Source organism: Blennius ocellaris, assembly GCF_963422515.1.
Source record: "Blennius ocellaris genome assembly, chromosome: 2".
Lineage (NCBI taxonomy): Eukaryota > Metazoa > Chordata > Actinopteri > Blenniiformes > Blenniidae > Blennius > Blennius ocellaris.
Genome location: NC_137651.1, coordinates 10,127,339 through 10,139,411, shown reverse-complemented (window position 1 = coordinate 10,139,411; position 12,073 = coordinate 10,127,339).

The window sequence follows — 12,073 nt, the reverse complement described above, 5'->3', positions numbered from 1 at the left end:
ATTTGGCCGTTTTTTGTTTTCTTTATCAGCTCCATCCATTTCTTTATTCATTCAGTTGACTTTTGAAAGGGGAGAGGTGACATGTCCCGGGGCAACTATGTGTTTTTAAAAAAATCCAGCGATTTCAAGTGTAACATTTACAGACTGCAGGGTCACTGGCAGTTATATTTTCCCTCTCCCTCCCTCTCTCTCTCTCTCTCTCTCTCTCTCTCTCTCTCTCTCTCTCTCTCACTCTCTCACTCTCTCTCCCTCCTCCTGTAAAATCGATCGTTTGCTTGTGAGGAGCTCAAACAGAGTAGGAGACGGATTCAGAGCTCTGCTGGCAGCGCGAGTGGAGCAGAAATGCTGCTAGGGAAAGAGACAGGCAAAAAGACAGAAAGCCTCCCCACTCTCACCGTCAGCGCACATGACCTTGGGGCCAAGGCGAGCTAGCCAGCAAGCAAGCGGGCGGAGGAGCCGCCCAGCAAGCGGCTGGTTGCACACACAGAGGAATTTGTGAGGCAGAGTGGAGCGCAGGTCTGTGAGCCCTGGCCCTCAGCTTAAGTGAGTGCAAATTAACTGAAATAAAACTTTTAAAGGTCAATATAAATTTGATTTGTTGTCTGCATACTAAACCTTAATCACATTAGAACAAAGTTCCCCTGCTCTTTGAAGAGCCCGCTCTGTTATGTTAATCTGTTTGGCTGTTCAACACGAAGGGCAAGCAACAGGTGAAGAGCCTTTATGTGCGCCTGTGGCCCCGGTAATAGAGAGAGACCGTAGCGTGAAGCAGACAGTAGTCAACAGTAGCTGACACTGGCTATCAAACAGACAGCACAGTGAAGATGTCTGCCAAAGCAGTGGCCTCTGGTGAGGAGCGCGGAGTGAAGGAAAAAGGGGGAGAATAGAGCAATAGCGAGAGAAGATGACAGAATGACACACGGGGGACAGACATGTTTGGGGGTTTTTTTGGTGTTTTTTTTTTTTTTTTTGTGAAAGAGCGCCTGCACGCCTGCCTCTTCCTCCTCCACTTGCTCTGTCACAGTCGTCTCAGTGGCGACTGAGGCAGTGCTGCCCCACGGGGGTCAGCCATGTAAGGAACATAAAAGGCCAATTTAATTTAGCACGTCCGCGGCTACAAAGTATTTTAATTCCGACAGCTGTGACTGAGGAGTTAATATTTGACTTGTCAGAAGTGGGGCCGGGGCCAGTGAATCATTGTAATTCTCATTAAGAGGCTCTCCCCCAGCAGCACCCTAATGCAGAATAATGAAAGTCAAGACGGAGTGAGCTTCTAATGCCAGTTGAGGCCTATCTTTTAATATTCCCCTCTTGATGGATTAGGGAAGCGGGAAATTCATCTTGGATCATAGGGCCTAATTTAATAAGGGATCATTCCAGGAGTATTGCATTTTATAATAATGTCATTTAAAGTGTCGTCTTCCATTTTTACCGTCCCATATGTATGCTTATATAATGGTGCCAGAGGGATGTGTTTTTACAGTGCTCAGATCTCTTCCGTGTCCACACACGCCCTCCCGACCACACTACACCGTCTCTCGGCAGTCCACAAGCTCTCAGCTCAGGTTTTCATTTCATGGTTCAGAACTGAAGCAATTGAGTGAGCACTTATGAGAAGTTCAGTTTCTCCAGCATGTTTCTGTTTCCCTAAATTGTTTCTAATAGTATTTAGGCAAAATCACTATGATATGAGTGTTGGGATTGTAAATATCACCCAAAGGAAATATGATAAAGATACACGGTATTTGCTCCCGCACAAGCCTCACAACGCTCTCTCGGAAAAGCAGCACTATATTTGTCCGACCCACTCACAAAACGAAAATGGCTTTCAGGGAATAAAGTAAGCAAATGTGACTAATGTGAAAAATTTGTGACGTTAGCAGCAGTGAAGAGCTCACAAATATACTTTATAAAGCTTTTCAGTGGGAAGGCGCCCACTGAAGGAGTGTGTGTTTTTATGTTTGTTGATCAACAAAACAATCAAATTGTTATCTATGTCATTTAAAGCTTGCAGTTTTGTGCTGAATGAAAGATTATAGTGGTGCTTTTATTAGTAGTGGCTAATATGTACTATGCAATGAATATAATATCGCTGCGTCTTCAACCTCATACGACCAACTAACAAAAGTCTTCAAGAGCCGTGCTGCTCAAAACAACCCTAGTAAGTTTGGTACATAGTGGAAATAGGAACAGAATGCATGAATTGTCACATGCCATAAATCCAATGGTTTTTATTACAATAAAACACAGACAGCATCTCACATGTTGAGACAATTTAACAGTTAATGAAAAATATGTGCTCCTTTGGAATTTGAAAGCTGTGAAACATCTCAGAAAATTAAAGGCGGTGGGGACATTGTCAATTAAAGACAGCCACACTAATATTTCACAACCAGGTCATTGTAAGAATAAAAATCAAAATTCAAAATTTAAAAAAAATTTTAAAAAGCCTCACCGAGAAGAATGCTTACTGCATTCATCATAGAGAAGCTCTCATATTGGATCATAAAAGACAACATCACTTTTATTTACATTGTACAGACAGCTACACAATTAATTGGTTGTGCAATATCAGCATAATATAAAAAAAACACTCGTCTCTGTGTTGAATGATCCATACTTTTCTCTGGTGACATGTAGTGCATCAAACGAAAAACTTCCACAAAGAAAGAATGGCAGTTACAATCCTACAACAAACAAGAATATTACAAAATCTCTTTCCAGCAACTGGTCTGCCTGGAATGACATTGGAAAAAGTGGAAACATACATTGCCACACTCCATTTAATATGCCTTCAAATTTAAAATAAGTTGTGTTTTTCAGGTTCAGGGAATAGCTGAATGTATTTTTCCAAATCTGATGTATTTTTCTCCATTGAGTTAAATAGTTTTCTGTTGACAGTATGTTTGTTTTTGTTGATGCTTGCTCATGTAAGATGATTTATTTGATTATATTCTATTCTAAACGCATCAAAATAACACACTGCTGATAATGATTATTATTGAGTTTTCGACCCAAACAGTGATTAGCAATGATTAGTTTCATATAAAGTTTGTTCAGAGGTCTGGCATCAATCAAACTTTCTTACTTTCATTCCTGATCCCTTTGAGAGGTGGCTCTGTTTCATTTAGATTTTAAAATCCACTTATTTGATGTGTTTCGTCTGTCTTCTGGTGAAGGACATTTAATCACAGTGGTGTCCCTCATTTTATGCCCCCTCACCACGAATCTACATTTACTTGTGTTGCAGCTTTCCAACATGGATTAATCTCGTACCAACTCCTGCAAGCCCTCTTTTTTCCTCTTAGGTGGTCCTCCAAGAGCACTTCCATTACGCAGCGTGTCACATGTGACCCTTTAAAAGGGTCCCTGTCATCATTAAGATAAGAAGCAGTCTCTCAAACATGCTTTAGTTCAACAAAGTGCTTCCTCTTTGGCACACTCGCGTCTTTGGCACCTCCGTGTACCCTCTACAACATACTCTCCTCTTTATCTGCTCTGCTCCTATCACTGCCCTTGTCCTCCCTGTTCTACCTTCTGCTCCTGGAAGACTTTCTTTCTCATCCCCCCTCCCCTACTTTTACATTCCACTGCATTTGGTCCACATTTCTTGTCATTCAGTCAGTTCATCAGCCGAACGCTGCCGAAAGAACTCGGGTCACATTGTAAAATCTCGTTTATGAGTATTCAGTGCCGGTGGAGAGATACAGTTGTTTTCAATCGTCTCGCTTCCTTCCCATCTGTAACACAACCAGTTATCTGTAGCAGCAAGTGTCAGCTATTTCTGGCTGCGTGCTATATTCATTCCCAACATGTGTGTCACTTCCTTGAATGATTATTTTTCCCCACTTCAAATTAAAAAAAAAAAAAAGGAGGAAAAGATTTCTTTGCTGCAAACACTTATTCGGTGTTAAACTTTTCGAAAATTTGCTCAGATTTCGAACACTTTGCCATCTGTATGTGTCTGCTTTACAAACTGCAGTCATCAGTCAGTCCACTGGATTACATAAATTGCAGGCTGTGCAACTGGCCCACTCATCAGGTCTTTGTTTAGTTTATTTTGAGGATAACAATATAAGGCAAGAGAGTCAAACTCATTTTAGTTCAGGAGCCACAAAAAGCCTGATTTGATCTTGAGTCGGCCAGACCAATGAAAGTATTTTCCTTTGTTTTAGTGCAAAATGATCATCATGCATGACAACGTTTTGAAAATATCTATTGATAATTAAATACGTAAATAAACTTGAGAATAATTAGCCCAATGTTAAGATTGCATCAATTTTGCCAACCCCCCCTTACTTGTTTAGTCACCAGAAAAGCACCAGATGACCTTAAACATTATTTACCAAAACTTCTGCAAGACCTGAAATCTTTTCTGCCGCCATATTTCTCTTTAGGCTCATGCCAGTTATAGTCTGCAACTTTGTAGAGCCTGTGATCTCTGCACAGGAAGGTACTTCCAAAGTCCAAAGACATCAGTCATCAGGTGGAGCCAGGTCCAGCTCACAGCAACTGGATCAAGATGGTTGGCTGGATGGAATTTTACTTTGATGCTAATGCTATTACCATTGTGTTGTGTTGTTGTTTGTTACTCTTACTAAAACAGTGTGCTCAACACAGGGTGTATCAGAGACAGAAAGGGACTTTTGTCAAAAAAATTAAAGCTCATGTTACTTTGTCATTTTAACGGTCCATGTGTTTGACATCCCTGATAGAAAATCCAGCTGAAAACCAGCAGTGAAAAAGTCAGAGAGACAAAGAGGGACTGTCACGCTGACGGGATATCAGAGGAGGGAGGGAGCAGTGTGCGAGGGCGAACTTATGAGATCTATTTTTACATCCCATTTCAGAATGAGATAGTGTACTTCTCACACACACGCCGCTGAAGAGGAAGGTAATGCAGGCCTATTTAATTAGACATTGGCAGATTGTTGGGCCAACACTGTAATCCAATAGAACGTCGCACCACTGTGGGGCCCCGCCGTCTCCGATGCCTCCTTGGCCTCATAATGCAGCGAAGTCAGCTCTTCACATTTTGTCTGCCCTTCTCTCAGCCAGTGATACCAATTGATATTAACCTGCACTGAAATGAGATGTATACTCTCAACCCACTGGTCCAGTTGAACCTGATGCGCTCAGCCTCATTATACATTACTGACCATGCTCATTCATTTCGCCCGTAATAAGCCATGAACTCACAATCGTACACATGCATGGCGTTGTGTATGTATTTATTGTCCAGCACAGGCACGGCAAACTTTCATGCACCTGCCTGAGGACTAAATTACCATAGCTTTATAGCTGTCAATAGTGCTGTATCAATGAGGGGACACAAGTTGGCAGGATCAATGAAAACATCTGAATAAGATGCCCTGGATGACAGCCACTGTCCTGCTTTAAAATTCTATTACTTCTGAAGCACTCCACCTCTTGCTCCCATATTACACTGTCACGAAGACCTATTAATACAAAAGAGGCTATTTAGAACTGGCAAACTTAAATATCTGAGGTTAGCGCTTTTTAAAAGTTGTTTGTACTTTACGTACAGAAGGTGGCTACAAAAGGTTGTATGCAATAAGTATTGACACGGTCTCGGTTAAGACTTGCTAGAATCTCTCAAGTGATAATTATGATAGCGAGAAACCACTGCAACAATTTTTGTTTCGTTCATAATTCAAAATTCAAAATAAAGCCTTTCATTTAGAAAATGTGATAAGTGAAAGGTGATGGCAAAGCCAGATATAAACCAGGTCATCCACATTGGTGGATGGAGGAGCACATATTAAACTATACACAAAAAGCAAGGAAATGGAAAACACTGTCAAATCTTGCCTGCCTGCATTTGCCTCCTATATGTGGGACAAGTATGGATTTACTAAAGAGTGATAATTGAGAGCTAACAGAAGTGACGGGTTGAGTGATCGGCATTGACATGCAACATGTCGTAATAACTAATCATGATGAGAAAAGACAAGGTGCTTGTGTGTTTGAGTGTCTGGCAAAAGGGACACATTTTGATTTATAGTGATTCATCTAAAATTAAAAAAAAGAAAGAAAGAAAGAAAAATGGCAGCCACACAGTAGAATAGTGGATAACATTTTTATCTCACAGGGAAAAGAAGTTCAATTTGCAGGTCAGTTTTTTTCTTTCTTTTATATGGCGTTTACATTTGTCTCCCCACCCCCACCCTCCACCCCGTGCATGAGTGGGTTGTCTTTGAATTCTCAATCCAAAGACTTCCATGTAACGTTGACGAGTGACTCTAAATTGTAGTGTGTGCTGATGTGGTGACTGAGGTAAAGCCTCAAGCAAGTATAAAAGGCCAATTTGAAAATAAAAAAGAAATACTGGTAGTGATTACAGTCAAATTGTGTGTATTGTTTCCAAAGATATCCCAGATATATCTCATACAGTCATTTATAAATTGCTCAGGTCACGCTGTGATGCATCCATGAGGCATTTCTGATGAAGTTATGATGTGTCTGCATGCAGCTACTGCACCAATCGGAAAACTGCAACCCGAAGCCTACCAGCATATCCATCACGGAATTGTATGTTTTCTCACATCAGTAAGATGCATTGATTTTTGTACTGTGCATACTTAGATTTATGACCACGTGAAACCAGCTAACAGCTTTATGAGTATAACATTTACAAGACACAGGTGATTAATGCCTGCACTGAAAACCAGAGAGGCTATTTTCCATCACATCTAAACTTTGCATTGGCCACACATGTCTGTCACCAGTTCAGAGAGCATTTGAATGCAGTTGACAGATATATATAAATGGCCATAAATGGTTCCCTGGACAGAATGTTGAAAAAGCATTTAACCCCAGAATGAATGATCGTGGACCTCCCTGGATTTAGCCACATTAAAAAGACACTCGAGCATCCTGATACAAATATTGGGTGATTTGCCGGCTTTTTTGTCGTTTCATGACATTTTGAAATGGCATTTTGTAAACTTCAGACAGCGTGAATACAATCAATATGAGATGAGTTAAGCCTGTGTTTCCAAAAGGCTTTTTGTAATTTAAGAGTCTGTGTACAAACATCTGATGATTGAAAAGCAAGTACTCGATTATACTCACACACAGATGATTGGATCTTACCAGCTTGTAAATACTGAGCTGCACGGGCCAAATGTTGAACATTTACTGTGCGCCCCCTCCTCTCTCTCTCTCTCTCTCTCTCTCTCTCTCTCTCTCTCTCTGGAACCATGTAGCACATACAAAAAAAAAATCCATACAGGCAGAAATGCTCACACAAAGTCACCCCCTCATGCACAGTACAGTACAGCAAATGTCACCTTTTTTCCAGTGAAACAATAAAGTCCCCTCATGCCCACAGGTCTCACCACATACACCCTTGTTATGTCTCCTTCCCGGGGCAGAGAGTTATGCATTATGTTATCTCTCTAATCTGCAAACCAGCTGCAACTGGAAATGAATTAATAACAAATAAAATGCAGCCAGTACATAAAAATGTGTAGATTGCCCCGGGGCACCTAAACAGGAAACAGTGAAACAATTAGACTTCTTGTTTTGTTCTGACCTCTGTTTTGTTTTGTTCTACTTAGCCGCTGAATAGAAAGAGCTGCAGATAGAGACTGTTGTTTTTCTGTGTCTGTAATCACCACAGTTAAGCCTCCCTGGTCATAGCAGGGGTCAAATCTGCGTGAACACCCACTTTTCATCCTCCAGTGAAATTAAATACAGTGTTACAGTCAAGCTCTATAAATGCTTTAACTCTCTGCTGACTGCAACCCACACCGAGGGCTGTGGTTAGCCACCCAGGCCCATACAGCACATGCATGTGATAACAGGCAGAGATATGGCGTCCTAATTGCTGGCCCGAGTGCTATTGGAGGGAGTTTTCAGCAGGTTTCTTTCTCACTTTCACTCCATTTGATGTCTTTGAAGTTGGGCTTTTATCTGCCTTTGCTCCTGATGGCTGTTGTCTTTGGTGCGGTGCTGTGTGCGCCCTGCTCTTTGAGTACTCCTAACATGTAACAAAGGCAAGCCCTTAGAGAGGAAAGAAGAGAAAGGAAGCTCTCTCTCTCTCGCTCTCTCTCTCTCTGTCTCTCTCTCTCTCACAGTCCTCATATAAATTCATACACCACACAAATGCATACTTACAAACAGTATACACAAACCATTTAGCCACAACCTTTCGCATGCATCTCCGCTGTCAGTAAAAACTGCTCTCTGTGATTGTTTAACGTGCCCTAATTTGATAAAGGGCCAAGAGCGGGAAATGAGAGAGTAGTATATTTGTCTCAGGGGTTTGTACAGGGGTAAATATAGCAACAAGACAGCACCAGTTGATATGAGGGATTCGATGGTGTCGAGTGGTGTTGTGACTCACCAGGCTACAGTATGATGATGATGATGACGATGATGATGTGTGCATGCGTGCGTGTGTGCGTGTGTGGGAGGGTTTTTTTTTTTTCTTCCCATGCATACATTTGGATTTCTATGTACTGTATATGTCCAGTGTTTTCATTCATTTGATGAACTTTAATTTAATTGGCCCACTCTTGTCTTATGAATGTATTACAATAGAGAGGGAAAGTGATTGTGTGCATAAGCTTGGTAGGGAGCGAGTGAGTCGAAAGGAAAACAGGGGGCGAGCGAGAGGGAAGGACGGTGAGGAAAAGCCTGGACTGCTGGCTCCCGGCTGGCTGCATGATGGGTGTGTGTGTGTTTGTGTCTCAAGTGTGTGTTGAGAGGAGAGTGCGATTGCTGGTAGTCTCCATGTCTAATCAGAGCACTTGTGTGTCCCCGTCTCATTGTCTCCTGGGCCCCTCGCTGCAGCAGCAGAGGCCCTCTACTCCAGCACTACACCTCAGGACAGGCTGATAGCCGGTTGGACCACTCCACAACAGCACATTCACACAGAAGTCCGCTGCTCTGCAAGCGCATGTGCGGAGGCAAAATGTCTAGTTGTTATAAACTGCCAAAAAACTGAGACATAATGAATGCTCACACTCCATTTGGGCAGATAAGTAATGTAGGGGATGCTAATGGTAAGTAATTATCCTTCATAACTTCACTGTTTTCATTAAGCTATAGAGTGATGTCCTTGAGGTGTACTCAATAATGAGTGATGTGACATCTTTAGTTTATGGCATTGTTTAATCTTATGACTTATTTAGCTTTTTTTCTAATATTTTAATAATTTTCAGGAGGCGATTTTCTGGCCTTGAGACCAGGGGCGATGCTTCAACGATGGCACAATTGCTCGCCCTGTGTGGCCTGCCTAATTGTCATTGGTTATATCTGATGCCAATCATTGTGTAAAGTTGCCACCCATCAAAGTAGTATAAGATAAAAACAAAACTCAAAGCTGAAAGTAATTTGAACAGGAAGTGCAGGACTATACTCATGTCCTTGATTTCACTTCAAGGATATTTTTGTTTTTCACTGTTTTCAACTCCCCAAAAATGTAATAATTGACAATGTTACAATACTGATTTTGTTTTGCACCATTTGAGCTGCTTGTTGAACAGCTTTCTCACCACACTGAGTAAGCAGAACAACGCAACCAAGAGGATCTGTCCAACCTAATGATGTTGCTGTCAGTGGAAGAAGAATATATCTGGCACGGCGGCATCATACAACATCTTTACATAGAGAAGGAATACATGTTTAACTTATCAAAACTGAGCCTATTTTTTAGGCTTTTGGTTCTGACAAATACACCCATTCTCATTCTCATCCTCTATAGAGTCTGTGCCTTCATTTTCTTGTAGTTTCGGTGAGTGGCATAAAGTAGCAGAACACTTGGATCTGAAATCTGGCAAGTGGGTTGACAAAATCAAATTAAAAAGGTTTTGCTGTTTTATGTGCAACAACATTATAAATGTCCATGGTGGTGCATTGTTTTATGATGTTTGTGGTCAAGTTTTTCAGTTTTACAGGTTAAAAAAAAAAGTTCACTGACACTTAGCAGCGTGAATTTCAACCTGGTGGCCTTATTATTATCTATTTATTTAATTTTAATTACCTTTAGGTGCTCTCAAAGTTCAACTCTTGGTACCACCCTGTGCCCCCATACCCCACTTAAAATCCTTCAGATCTGCCCCCCAACCTGAGGGAAACATTAGGCCCAACTTCCCTCCAACATGAACGAATCTCAAATATCTCAACGTGGTAAAAAAAACAAACAAAAAAAAAAAAAAACCTCGATATATGGTGAACGTCACTCTTTGGGGGGGAGAGCAACTCAACCGTTGACATCCAAAATTTAGCCCCCCCCACATGTGCAGGTCAACCACGTTCCCGACCCCAGTGCGTCTGTTGTTCTCTGTGGCGGGACAGCGCTGCGCGCTCCCTGCATGCGCGTTCCCGGCTCAGCAAGTTTCCCCAGTCCCTTCTTCTCCTCCATTACTGGCGAGGCTCGCAATCAATAATTCAATAGTTTTGGCGTCTGAATCTTGCCCCAAACGCCGGGATACACAAACACCCAGACTGTTGTGCAGACTCTGTGAGGTCGGTATTAATTAATAGCTGAAGACGTTGTGTTTTGCGTGGAAATATCGGGAAGGGTAACACGATCTGGATCCCTATAATTATAGGCTCCCGTGTCAGGTGTTTATTAAATGTTCAATAAGAGGCGGTTAAGATGTCAGGAAATGAATCAGGCAAATGTGTTAGTCAAGTGAATCAGGTGTTAATAAATCTGTGTGTGTGTGTGTGTGTGTGTGTGTGTGTGTGTGTGTGTGTGTGTGTGTGTGTGTGTGTGTGTGTGTGTGTGTGTGTGTGTGTGTGTGTGTGTGTGTGTGTGTGTGTGTGTGTGTGTGTCTTTCTGGCTCTCCATCAGTGTATAGGTTGTTATTCACGATGTCCAACTTTAGGCGAAGAACAAAAACATTTGCATTCCGCGGAAATGGGCAAACTGCCAAGCTTGAAATCCTACTGTATCAGTAACCTGTGGTACTTATTGTGTATTATGTCAAAAGTCAAGATTGCTAACGATATTTTAAGTGCTGTATGATGCATTTTGTTAAATGCACTGTGATCGAGGCTGTACAGAATATTTATCATACAAACATCCAGACTGTTACAAGCTGACAAACAAACAGAAAGTACAATGAAATTAAAAATCCATCTTTGTTTTTTTTCCTCCTTATTATTAGGCCGCAGGGACTGGCTCGTTGGTCCGGAGGGATTTAATTTCCTGCTAGAATAACACAGTCATTTCAAATCTCCATCGAGTCTTGAAATATATAATTCAAAGTCCTTAAAAACTGTAAAAAGTTTACCCTTCGGTCACTGAATGGTTGACCCGCGCCTTTTTTTATCCGCCTGTTTGTTTCTCGCTTGTACTGGAAATTACCAGCCCTCCGCTACAAACCCTCCATAACCAAACTATGAATAATGCATCGGCTTGGAATGGGCGCAGCAACAGACACGCATGTTCCTGACTAAACGGGCCTGTCACAACTATGACGCTATCAAAAGACCTATAGCTACAGGCATGAATTATTAAAAGTGGGGTACTGTCATAGGTTCTGTGGCCTATACAGTAATAATAATAATAATAATAATAATAATAATAATAATAATAATAATAATAATAATAATAATAATAATAATAATAATAAATAAATATGCTTGAAACGGGCCAATTAATATTATGGAAAATGATGTCAACTCATTAAAGAAACTTTAGTTAATTTATTATAGGAACGAAAAACACTTTGTTTGGGTGGATTCACGTTTCACATGTGATGGAAATAAAATAAAAAACAATTTCATGAATATTCTTTCCTTTTTTTTCTTAGAAACCCGTGCCTCAGGTGACTTCACTTTCACTGTTATAAAAACATCAAAATTACATACAGAAAGCACATGGTTTTTTTTTTAATACACGGAAATAAAAGTAAAATACAAAAAAATGAACAAATTCCCCACAAGGCATTCTTAAAGCCACTAAAATAATAAAAAATAATACATGTTTTTTTTTGTGTGTATAAACATATTTTACACGTGCCCGTACCGGATCATACAGTCCTCGCGTCACTGTAATATTGTTCACTGTGTTTAAGATGGCATTTATGGTATG